The sequence below is a fragment of the Natator depressus genome, chromosome 1, assembly GCF_965152275.1.
Source record: "Natator depressus isolate rNatDep1 chromosome 1, rNatDep2.hap1, whole genome shotgun sequence".
Taxonomy (NCBI): Eukaryota; Metazoa; Chordata; order Testudines; family Cheloniidae; genus Natator; species Natator depressus.
This window is the reverse complement of record NC_134234.1, coordinates 45,289,147-45,300,632: the sequence shown is the minus strand read 5'-3', so window position 1 is coordinate 45,300,632 and position 11,486 is coordinate 45,289,147. Positions and strand designations below refer to the sequence as shown.

Here is an 11,486-nt window from a genome sequence, read left to right as displayed (position 1 = left end):
CCTGCTCTTTCCTCCCCGTTAACCTCTCCCCGCCGCTGCCCCAGCCCGCCCCGCGGGGCGCGTGTGCGGCTGGAATCAGGCGACCGGCGGGGACACCCCAGCGCCGGGCCGGTGTCGCCTCCTCAGCCGGGTCCCGCCCTGGCCCCGCTCCCATTGGCTGCGGAGCTTCCTCTGGCCCCGGGCTGGCGGCTGAGTGGCTGAGCCGCGCCGTCACTCGGGCCGTGGTGCTGCCCGGCGCACCCAGGTGAGGCGTGCGGCGAAGTCCTTGCCCGGAGTTGGGCGCTTGTCTCTTGCCAGGAGATCGGCGGTGACAGCGGGAGGCGGAGCCGCCGCGGGCGGGCGGGGGCAGGGAGCCAGCCCCCGGCCGCGGGATGAGCAGGACCCGGGCGCTGCGCTGAGTCGGGGCCGGAGAGGAGGCGGCGGCGGCGGCGGCGTAAGCCGGTCGGGGTAAGTTCGCTGCTAGGCTGCGCGCTCCTAGTGCCGCCGCGCCGCCATGCCCTGTGCCCCGCCGCTGGGCTGCCAGTGGGCTCGGGGGCTGGCTGGTGCCTCCTGCGCTCTGTATCAGAGCTGGTGGTGATATCTCCACCCCCGTGGGCTTCTGTCAACTGGCTGCTACTTTAACTTAATATCGGACCAGGGTAGTAAAAACCTGCGCTCAGGACCACAGATAGTGATTGTGCTGGAAATCTGAAGGCAGGGAAATAATCTCTCTCCTTTCCCCAGTTCTGTTTCTTGTGTGTGTGTGTGTGTGTGAGGGAGGCTCCTCTCCTCTCTCACGGGGACAGGGTCTGTTTTGGGGGAGGATGTGTGGGTGGGTTGATGATGATGATGACTACTCACTTCTCTTCCTGGGCACGAGTCTCCCAGTCTCCACTCAGTGGCAGATGGGGGTAGGGTGTTGATAATGATATCTCCTCCTCCATCTCCCCTTGTGCTGTCTCTCTGTCTCGGGAAGATCATTATTCTTTATGTATGTTGTGGTGGCAGTGCCCTAAGGTTCTAGTCAGGTTTAGGGCCCCATTGTGCAGGGCACTGTGCAAACACATAAAATGGCACAGTACCTGCCTCAAAGGAGCTTACTGCTTTTAGGTCCTAATCCTGAAAGTTGATCTGCTTGGGTGGACTCCTACCCCTACATAGTGCCCCACTGAGGTCACTGAGGCTTTGCTTGGGGTACAGGGATCAGCCTATGCAAACAAGGTTGGTTCGGGGCCTAAAACACATGCAGTGAGTATGGCCAGGATAAAAGTAATGAGAACATGTATTTATATAGGATAATAATATGCATACCTCAGAAGTTCTGGATTAGTTCAAAGTTTTGTTTTATATTTGTGTAAATAAAAGTATTCGCAATCTCCACTGGTTCTCAACCTGGTCAAAGATTGGGTGGGGAGAGATACTGAGTTTTCCTCCTACTCCCCACAGTTCTCTCTCAGTCCCTTCTCCATGTTAGAGATTTGTGAAGTGGGTGAGTCAGCCTCTTACTGGGAGACAAGCTGGGTGAGAAAATATCGTTTATTGCACCAACTTATGTTAGTGAGAGAGACAAGCTTCAAGCTTACACAGAGCTCTTCTTCGGGTCTTGGAAACATACTCAGAGTGTCAAAGCTAAGTACGAGGTGAAACCGATTGTTTAGCATAAGTAGTTAACATGTATTTTGAGGCAGATTTACTGTTTCTTGAGGATATGTTGGTGGTGATTACTCTCTATGCTCCTTCAAATTCTGACATACTGCATTTCCCATCACTGTAACTGGGAGATTGTGAACCCCCCCCCCCCCCCCCCCCGTTTCATACCTTTCAGACAGAAGATTTGGATAAATCCTGCATTGCAAGCAGAGGCTGCCTAAGTATGTCTGTTGACCGTCAGCTTGACTTTGTCTATATTCAAATTTTTATTTGGATATAAATAAGTTATTACCTTTTGGGGGGAAAAACAAAACAAAAACAACAAAACCCACACATTCTGAGGATAGAAAAAAGCAAAGGCAATGTCATCGTTGCAAAAATGTAATGAGAGAAGAGGGTTTACCTTGCCCCCTGTGGCTGGCTGTTGCCATTTCTCATCCCTGTATAGAAGAAATGGGATTTCTTCCTGGTGCTTGTGGTACTAAACACAATGAAGGAGAAAAAATGGATATTTTCTGGATGGAACTGCACACTAGGTGTCTTCCAAGAACTACACAATTCTCTTCCCAAACCTGAACTGTCATTATGTGCTAAAGACTGTACTTAATCCTAAATTGCATGTGCGCCAAAACTGATGTATTTGTGCTTTAGCTTATGTACAGAGGATTGACTACAGATGCATTTATTCTGTCAGATATTGAAATACATCTATTTTACTTTGATATTATTTTATGAAAGAGCACTAAGGTCTGAAAAGGAGTTGAATTACTGAGTGTGTTGGAGGAAGAAAGAACAGCTGTAAACAAGCCCCTATTACAGGAACTGGATTACGGTTGTGTGTTTTACAACCCGGCCAAAGAAAACCATAGACATATGTAAACTTTCCCAGAAGCATGTAGAACAGGCAGCCATTTCAGAACTTAAATGTAGACGTCTACTTTTTAAATAACAAATGCTTTTTCCTTTTTTGAGCTCTAGTTTTTTTCTATCAGAAAAATAATGTAAAAGCTAGGGTGGTCTTCTGCTAAACAACTGAATTTTTCCAAGGAATGCTTTAGAAATTATTCTTTATTTTGAAAAAAATATTAGTATTCAGTCAGCTAAGTGAATAACCAATTGTTTTAGATGTGGCAGTGGCAAATATGACTGTCCCTTACCATATTGTTAATGCATACTATTTGATTGTTTACATCTGTAGAAATCCACTATTAAGCACTTCTGAGCTTAATTTAATTCCTTTTTTTAATTACATTATATTGTGGGTTTATTTTTTGGTCTTCATACAAAATTAAAATATTTGTTACAGATTAGTTCTGGCGTATGTTTGATGATAGTGTCTGAAAATAAATTCAAAATCGTAAGTGCATTTGACCTATTCTTAAAAAGAGAAACTATTCTGACCTAGACTCTTCATTTAATGAAATAAACAATTTAAATGGCTGATATTTATTGCCGTTCCCATTTCTTTTGGTTTGCTGATTTTTATCATAAGTATACAAGCAGATAGCAGATCAAGGAGGCTTAGGAAGAAACATCAGATGGCTTGAAATAGTGTCCAGCTCCGTTTCCACTTTGAAAATAAAGGTGTAGTGCCTTATGCTGCTGTGACTTTATTAAAACAAATTTCCTCAGAATGGAAACAAGGTACATAATCTAAATACGAATTTTAGAACATTAGCATGATTTAATAGAGCACTGTTAGCGTTGCTTCTGTAATTAAGCTTCTTGGAGTAGGAATCTTATCTTCCTTTGTGGTTGGTGCTACATAAAATAATACAGTGTTTTGGTGATGGAAAGTTAGACCAGGCTGAGAAGCAAATGCAAAGAGAACCACTTTGTTAGTCTAAAGTGAACTGAAATGATATATTTAAAAAAAATAACGATAACTGTTTGCTTTACTAAATCACTAAAATACATGGATAAATGTAACAATTAAAGTTTATTTTAAACTAAAATATTCTGTACTGTTTTCCTAATCTGGCTGCATCTTCATCCTGTATTAGCATTTAGTAACATCATCAACTCAGGCAGGGTAGAGAACCCTGAACTCAGGGCAAGTAAGTAAGGGAAGAAATGATTTTCAAATATTGGGTTTTAAATATTTTTGCTTCTTGTGATGGAATATATGAATGGATTCTATTCTAGCAACTTTAAAAAAAAAAAACTAGTTCATTTTAAACAAAGCTATAAACCATGGATCCAGTTCTGAGGAAGAGAAGTGGGCACCATGTTTTTGTTCTTGTTGATTACAAGAAATATAGGCCATGGTACTGCAAGCTGCACTGGCACCAAGGGTCTGCTCTCCCAGGAGCCTTGCTAACTTCAAGGTATTGGCGTAAGGGTCCACCTGCACAGAACAGCCTAAGAATCAGGGGTGTGGTGCATGTAGTGTGTGTCAAACCACCACAACAAACTATATCTGTGCATATATCTATGTACTTACTTGCTGACAACAAGCAAGTTTGTTAGCTTCTAGTGAAAAGTAGCCCCACCATCCCATTGAAATTTAATCTACTTCAAAAGATAAGTTAAAGTAGTTTCAAGCCCCTAAGTCTCCCTGCTCACTCATATGTTTTATAATCTCAGTTTTGTACTTTTTAAAATAAATCTTCATGTAGTTGAAATAGACAGTGCAGAGGAAAGAGTGAAATTGACAAAATTTTATGTATAATCATAACAAGAAAATGGAACAAAATAGATTTTCTTATTTTAGTCTTGCACTTATAATAATAATAATAGGAAGTAAAACATTTTCAGACCAATGCATTTTTTCAGTTGAGAGTATCACTTTAAAATTAAAAGTGAAACATATAAAGAGAGAGTGTTTATTAATTATTGGATTAATCTAAATTGATTTCAGAAACCAGTAAGATGTAGTTTGTTTATTAAGTATTAAATGTTGTAACTAAAAAGAAAACTGCACTAATTTAAAAGCAAAATGTTCTTTGTCGGAGCTGTAGAAGACAACAGAGGACATGAAATCTCAGTCAGTCGTTGATCTTCCGTATTTAAAAACTCTGTATTGACTTTTATTTGCAATGACAGTTGGTTAATATCAAATCACTGACTTGCATGCTTCTTAATTGTCTTATAGTAGACCTATAGAGTTACTTGTTCAGAAAGTGTATTGCCTTTTAAAGATGAAAATTAAATCCTTTCAACTGTCATTATTTAATTATGTAATTGTTGGGTCATGGTGTCTATAGTGCAATAAAAAATAATGTTGTAATGCATACTTTTTGTGGCCCCAATTCTGCAAACACTTATTCATGGGCTTAATTTTAAACATGAGTATTTTCATTGGAGCTAATGGGTCTACTTTTGTGTTTGACGTTAAACCTGTGAATAAGTGTTTGCAGGATCCAGGCTGAACAGGAATAAATTTGGTGGAATAAACCTAACCATCCATGCTTAATACCAAAGCACTTCATATTTTGCATGAAACCTGTAGTTTGTGTGGGTGTGTGTCAAATCCAATGGGCATGCCAGCTCCAAGATACTTTTCCAGCTCATAGCTCTGTTAGCGGTACTGTTGTCTTATTGATGGCAATATGATTGCATATGTCCTGACATCATATTTGCAGCATATTTTGCAAAAATGTAAACATGTCATAGCTTTTAATTGTTAAAAGAGTTTTTTGATTGTATGATTTTTATGTTGTAAACCATTATATTATTTTAGATTTGCATTTGTGTCAATGAATATTAATTCCATAAATAACCTGGTAGGTGTTCATTTCATGTGCCCTTTTTAGTATTTTGGATAGGGAAAAGAAAGAGATGAAATCGTGAGCTTCAAGGAAGTACATATTAATCTGGTTAAGATAATGTTTGTTCAGTATAGCAAGAATGTAAGAAAGCATGTGTTTTGAAGATCTAAGCATTTTTCTTGTTTCTAAATGTCAACACACTCATAATCAAGTTCTAAATATACTTTTGTAGGATAGTTTATGGATTATACTGTAAAAAGTTATGGTTGTATGTGTATAATTATGCAATCTTTCAGAGGAAGGGCATTTAGCTTGTGAGATTTCAAAAATTAACATAATACTTTGCATTTCTGCAACATCTTCCACCCAAAGAACTTAGCAAATTTTTCCACAATTTAATGAATGAAGCCTCACAACAGCCCTGTTAAGTAGTTTCATTCTCACTTTTCATAAAAATGTAAATAAGTTGTGAAACTGCTCTGTATCTACTGTAGCCTCTTAAAAATTATCTGAATTTTGTGTGTACTACCATTTGGCATAGTGAAATAGGTCAAAGCAGATAATAAAGTAAAATAAAATAAATGCAATGAAGCCAGAAATGATACTGCTATTCTTATATATGGTCATTTGGATCTCTGGAGGCCCTACTTTTTCTGAAATATAAACTTCGTATTTCTTTCCATTACCCTAAATAACAAAAACAAATCAGATGTTTGACTTGAATGTCAGTTGAATCTGCCTATGTATGCATTTTATGGTCCCAATACTGTAAAATACTTAGGATATTTTATTAATATGTACAGTAGGGAACCCTTCAACCAGAGGTGACACGTAACTGTGGATGGGGGTGGGGTGGGGGGAGTCACAAATGAAAGGTTCTGTGGGGGCATGTGACCGCTTTGTATGTTGCCTCTGTCTCCATCCCCTGAAACTTGATATGTATGTACACAACATACAGTAGCAACTACCTCCTCCTTCTCCTCAGTCCTGTGGCTGCCTAGCCCCTCACAGAGCTTGCAGGTATCCCTGCCTGAACTATACTCAATCAATTTAGCAAGTGTTCAAAATAAGACCAACAAAAGGGGCAACACAGTTGGGATGCACATTCCCCCATGAATCATCAGGGTGGGTGGCACCAGGGTGGGATTGTGCTTGGGGCTGGATCATCTCAGTTAACAAGAAGTTGGAGAATTATCAGTCCCTTTTTGTTGGAAGGGGGAATATGGGACTCCCAAATTTGCCTTCTCCTTGATACGCATGTTGGAGGCTGCTGGAGTTTAAACGCACCCCCCCTACTGCTGGGATGGCATGGAAGCAGCAGGGTCTGCCCTTTTTTCCCCACTTCCCCCCCCCCCAGCCTGCTCCTCTCGCTCACCCCCAAGGCTCTTGGGCTGGATGGGGCTCCACCTGAGCTGCCTGCTGCTGAGCACCATGTTGCTGCTCCTGTTCCCAATCTTGAAGATGCCACTCTGACTCACCTCAGTGAGCGGTCTGCAAAGCAGGCTGTGAGAAGTGCTGGGACTCCAGCAGCAGGGAAGGAGAAGCAGCCTCAGGTAGTGGGGGTTGCTCAGTCTTCAGCCAATTGCCCTGCTGCCTTCTCCCTCCCCACGCTGCACGGACACAGGCATGTGACCCCCCCATGTTCCGTCTGTCTTCAACCATCTTTCCCCCCCTTCACTTAAAAAGAAGGATGAAAGCCTATTAGAACTCCATGTTTGAAATCACTCTGATAGATCTTTCATTGAAATGATACTTTTTTGTCCCGAGGTCAACATCCCAAATTTACGTGGCAAATGTTTTCTTCAAGATGCAGTTTAAAAATAAGAGTTTCTAATTCACAGAACAGAAATTGTGACAATAACTAAATCACGGTATCCTGTTTAGACAGGAAGTTGTCTAGGATGGAAATGCTTTAGGAAATAGGCTAATGTAAGTGAGAGGATATCCAGCTTCCTGTTTGCACATTTGATTTTTGTTGTCCAGTGGATGAAGATAGACAATTAACTGTTTCCTCCCCTACCCCCAATTCCTTTAGCGAAGTGAGGGTAAATTTCATTGCAGAGGTTTGGGAACATTTACTTAACTAATGGTAGTTAGAGTAGACAAATACTTATGTAAGAACTATTGGCTGTGGTGCAAAAATCATGGTGACTGGGGAGGCGTATATTCATTTCATAATTAGATACCATCTTCTAAAGGTCTAAAATTTTAGGTACAAACAGTGATAGATACCAGAAAAGAAAAAGACATTAAGGAAATGTGATGCTTAAGATGTACCTATACCTACCAATATATGTATTGGATTAAAACACAATGGAAAAGAGGTGTGTGCGGGAAGCAAGGAATCAAAAAATAGCAGTTGCAAAAAGGCAAGGGTTAGGTTTCAATTTTTCCTGTCTGGAGTGGTGTAGTTCTGTCAAATCTTCTTCTTCGTGTAGCTGTTGGGGGAAATGATTGGAGTTCCCCACAGTTGCGCATCAAAGCACAGAGAGAAATATTTCCTTGAGAGCATATAAGTGATATTGAAATATCTTATCGTTTTACTAACTCTTCTAGTGATAGCCGTGAGAATATGAAACTGTAGTGCATTATCTTCCAAGAGCTTGCACAGGTCCAATGGAAATTATGTCAGGAAGTCTGTGTTATGCATCTCTTTTTACTGCTTGATCAGAAGATGATGCTGGAGTAAGAACAGTTGCTATCAGTGACTGCAGTAAGGTTCAAGTCAGTATTCCTTATCTCTTCCATTTTTGCAACCTCTTTTGGTATTGCTCTGGTTGCTTCTGTACTAACATATGGAGAACACGGTACTTCTGCTTGAATGCAGGATACACAACCCCAGAGCCCTTTGTTATGAACTGTATCCCCTTTAAAACTTGTGGCAGATGACCACTGCAGTCAAAAGACTCCAAATTCTATCTTTTTTGTGGTTTTCTTTGCTGTTTAAAAATGAGTGTGAACACTAAATTATCAGGTGGTATTGAGGTGCATATGTAGCCACAGAGCTTTCCTAAGCAACAGAGGTAGATGTAAATACAGGCAAAACTATAGTTACTTTGAAAGGTGGAATGCCTGGAGAATTTTTCTGATATGGAAGTGAAATATTGGTATCTAACATCTGTAGGTATATTTTGTTCTGGTCACGCTTTAGCTGCCATCCCAAAGTAATTGACATTTTCTTGTCCCAAAGTAAGTTCTCACTTGTTATGTCTACACTGCAATTAGACACCCGTGGCTGGCCTATGCCAGGTGACTTGGGCTAAGGGGCTTGGGCTAAGGGGCTGTTTGACTACAGTATAGACATTTGGGCTTGGACTGCAGCCCGAGCTCTGGGACCCTCCCACCTTGCAGGGTCCCAGAGCTTGGGCTTCAGCCCAATCCCGAACGGCTATACTGCAGTTAAATAGCCCCTTAGCCCGAGTCCCTTAGCTGTAGTCAGCTGACGCAAGCCAACTGTGGGTTTTTAATTGCAGTGTAGACATACCCACTGCTTCTCAGTCAAGCTGATTCATAGATACTAAGGTCAGAAGGGACCATTATGATCATCTAGTCCGACCTCCTGCACAACGCAGGCCACAGAATCTCACCCACCCACTCCTGCGAAAAACCTCTCTCCTATGTCTGAGCAATTGAAGTCCTCAAATCATGGTTTAAAGACTTCAAGGAGCAGAGACTCCTCCAGCAAGTGACCTGTGCCCCATGCTACAGAGGAAGGTGAAAAACCTCCAGGGCCTCTTCCAATCTGCCCTGGAGGAAAATTCCTTCCCGACCCCAAATATGGCTGTTCAGGTATGTTTTTGAATCCAGTGCAGGTGCTTCTTGCCACTTGTTTCACTTGGTGTGCAAAACAACACTTTAAAAAGCCCTTTTGTATTTTGATTTTTTTCTCCAAATAGCATACCAGGTAGTGACTTTCTCAGCCAAGGAATAGATTCTTAAAGGTGACTTCTCTGTAGTGGTAGGTTATACAGTAATTCAGATTTCAAGGAGGACGTATGGGCTATGGGTAATTGTACATGACTCATGGATAGTCAGGTTTGGCAAAACTAACTTTTTTTTAAATAATTTCAACAGATAATATCAATGTTTATTTTAAAACATTTTCTTAATTTTTTATCAATTTAAATTGTCACAGTTGCGGGAAATTATGGGGGGGTCAGTCAACAACTAATCACAGTAGACATTGAGTTTCAAAAAGCTAAGGCTTTATAACTTAAAATATTATGTCAACATCACATGTCAATATATATAAAGTAAATATCCTTAAATTAAACTAAGTTCTCCAGCAGCATTCTTCTTACCTTGCCTATTACTGTTGGAAATATTTTTCTGTTGGTATGTGTGTGGATGGCTAAATCAATGTTTACTGACATGTACCAAAAAAAAGAATGAATCCTTCTAAACCTATGGATAGTGCACTGAGAATCTACAGTATATCACTCACATAAGTAGGGACCATGTTAGGTTGTTCCTACTCAGTTGGAGAAAAATCAAAGTAACAGCTGTTGAAATATGAGAACTTGTGCGGCTGGTTCTTTATGTTCATTTTGGATTTAATGCATATTTATCTACTCCCCTCTCTTCCCTGTACTTTCTTGGTATGTCTCCACAGCAATGAAAAGCCCGCATGTGGCCCATGCCAGCCGACTTGGGCTCGCAGGGCTTGGGCTGCGGGGCTCTTTCATTGCTGTGTAGACTTCCGGGCTCGGGCTAAAGCTGGAGCTCTGGGACCCAAACTGAGAAGTCTACACAACAATGAAACAGCCCAGCAAGCCCGAGTTGACTGGCATGGGCCAGCTGCAGGTTTTTCTTTGCTGTGTAGACATACCCTCTATGACAGAATATTCCCCTGTGTTCACACCCGACACATTATTGTAATAATCTTTGTATGAAATATATCTTCTAAGTTACGTGAAAACTTATAATTTGCTGTTCAATAATACCATGGCAAAATGCACATAGCAGCATTATATGTGAAGTTATAAACATAAACTGAAATCCTGACTAAAAGTATGTTTTCTAGATAAGTCTGGGGAGTGGCCAGACCAGTTCCTCAGAGACAAAGGGGTAAGATGATGTTTCAGCCAGATGTAAACAAGGCTGATGGACCATTACCTGCTAAATGGCCGTTCTTTGGCAGGAAAGGGGGCAGGGGAAAAAAAATCTACATCTTACCACAGAAACAGCATGGCATTTCTTTCCTTCCTTCCTTCCTTCCTTTCACACAGACAACCTGTCACCTTGCTCCCAGCTGGAAATGTTTTTCAAGAGAGGGACTGAAACTATAAAAAGCAGGGGCAAACACCTCAAGGCAAGGTGAACACCTCCACCCTCCCCTCCATCACATTCACTGCACCTGAAGAGACAAAGGAAGTAACCGTTGGATTCTGGGGAGAGGAGTCCTGACCTAAAGAGTTTGTTCAGTAAGACTGCTGAAAGCATGTGATGAGAAAACTTTGCTTTGAATCTAATATAGTTTGTTAGGCACCAGTAAGCATTTTATCTTTATTTTTCTTGTTGCCATTTCTGACTTTTATGCCTCATTACTTGTATTCACTTAAATTTTTTCTCTTTGTAGTTAATACATTTGTTTTATTGTATTATCTAATCTATTGTGTTCAAGTTGAAGTGTCTGGGTAACTTTATTTGTGGTAACAAGTTGTGTGTATATTATTCTTTTAAAGGAGTAACGGACATAATATATTTGCACTATCCAGGTGAGGGCTGGGCAATACAGTACATACGTTTCGGGGGTGGAGGGTGGAATCTGGGACTAGGAGTGTGTTGGGGTCACCCTGTGTTAATCTTTAAGGCTGATAGGAGCCAAGGTGTGGCTGTCTGGCTGCAACACCCACAGACATAGATGGGAGTGACTTATGTGCTGGATACTGTTTGTGAGCAGTCCTGGTTGGAAGCTACTACAGCAAGGCATTGTAAAGGACACCCCAGGTTACAGGGCAGGGGTGACACAGTTACTGATTAGTATGGATTATACCCTGGTATATCACACTCTCACCACTACTTAGTAGATATTTCCCATCATACTCATTTTTTTTCTGTTGCAAGACACTTTTTCTCCTCAAGTTACTGAGACTTGACTTATGACTAAAAAGATTGCATGTTAAATCTATATTTTTGTAACTATTG

The 11,486-nt window shown here is 41.1% G+C and overlaps 1 protein-coding gene across 2 annotated transcripts in view; it reads left to right on the top strand.

Annotated features, from left to right (window-relative positions):
• Positions 1 to 341: 341 nt before the first annotated feature.
• Positions 342 to 11,486, top strand: part of LNX2 (ligand of numb-protein X 2) — a 90,810-nt gene continuing 79,665 nt past the window's right edge. For both annotated transcript variants that reach the window (XM_074958885.1, XM_074958858.1), the window contains exon 1: positions 342 to 447. The gene's annotated coding sequence lies outside the window, so the exon portion shown is untranslated. The remainder of the gene's footprint in view (positions 448 to 11,486) is intronic.